This window comes from Trichechus manatus, unplaced genomic scaffold (genome assembly GCF_000243295.1).
Source record: "Trichechus manatus latirostris isolate Lorelei unplaced genomic scaffold, TriManLat1.0 scaffold00156, whole genome shotgun sequence".
Taxonomy (NCBI): domain Eukaryota; kingdom Metazoa; phylum Chordata; class Mammalia; order Sirenia; family Trichechidae; genus Trichechus; species Trichechus manatus.
Window position 1 is genome coordinate 1,530,964 of NW_004444092.1, and position 1,506 is coordinate 1,532,469.

Here is a 1,506-nt window from a genome sequence, read left to right on the forward strand (position 1 = left end):
AGGTATTAAGCTCAAGTGAAGGTATGAGATCTTTTTAAGAGTGGGAAGACTGCCCAATTTGCTCTAAGAGAGATGGGATGCCTAAAAGGAAAGGGAGAACTGAAGAGAGAAGCACCTGCGAAGGTAGAAAGAGATGGGAGTGTGATGGTAGGTAGGTAGAATTCCCTTAGTGAGGGCTTGCCTTTTGAGGACAAGGAAAGAAATACGGGTAACTGTATAATATGGAGACCTGGTGGCACACTGGTTAAGAGCTCAGCTGCTAACCAAAAGGTCAGCAGTTCAAACCCACCAGCAGCTCCTTGGAAACCCTATGGGGCAGTTCTACTCTGTCCTACAGGGTCGCTATGAGTTGAATCAACTCGACAGCATCAGGTTTGGTTTGGCAACAGGTTGCCTTTTGAGGACAAAGAAACAAATATTATGAAAGAATTGTAGAACATGATGAGGTACAGAGGCAGTTAATAATATTTTCCTTAGGCACAATGTAGTTTCCAAGGTCATCAAACTAAGTAACACGACAAATGATTCATTTCAGTAGCTGAATTTAGCCCATATTCTGTCATGACAATTCTGGTGAACAGCAAATAAGAGTCTGTATTAGCATATAAGACCAACAGCTAATGCAAGAAGAAGGAAATTCACAGAGAGGATGTAAAAGATACAATATTGTCCTCAGATGACTGTTTAGATTCAATAGTCATGTTTAAATTCTATTATCAACTTTTTCTTAATGGAACCTTTCCTGTAATAGGTCTTCAAACATTTTCCTGTTGCCCAAGAGATTTCAAACACAAGGGACAAGACTTAATTTGATCTCAAAAGCCAATCACTTAGCACACGATTTATCAGAATAAAATGATTAAATACATTCCTAACTGGGATATGTCCTTCCTCCCTGGTAAGGAGACATTCAAAAAACCTCTTTTCTGTAAATGCTGTGGGGTGGAGGTTATCACTCATTTTGCAATATTCATAAGTAAACAAGTGATTATTTCTAGTTAGCATAAGGTTAAACATATATAAGTTCTTAGGCCTATTCTCCCCTTCCTAATTTTTTAGGTTTTTCCTAGCACTGACTTGTTTCTCAGAGCTATTTATATCAAGCTTATTATGTGACTGAGTCAAGTAGAGCTGGAGCTGAGAATTCCATTTACTTCACATTCACTTCCAACGGAATTTTTAAACTGTATAGGGTTAATAATTTCCTACCTAAATTATATATTATACTCAAGTATGTAGTTGATAAATTTCACCATTAAAAAGTTATATATTACTTTTGTGAGCTAAAACTACTAAATAGACATTTTAAAGTTCAATTTAAAGGTCAAATCTTACCAATCTGTTTAGCTCTGTTTTGGAAATGAGGAACACTCTAATGGTAAATTATTTCTCAAAGTGTTATCTTTTTTTTTTTTTTTGCTTTCATGCCACCATATGGTCTACCACAACCCTATTTGTTTTGTAAAGGTTTTCTCCTAGTTTGAATCTAAACATTAAAAAAAAAAA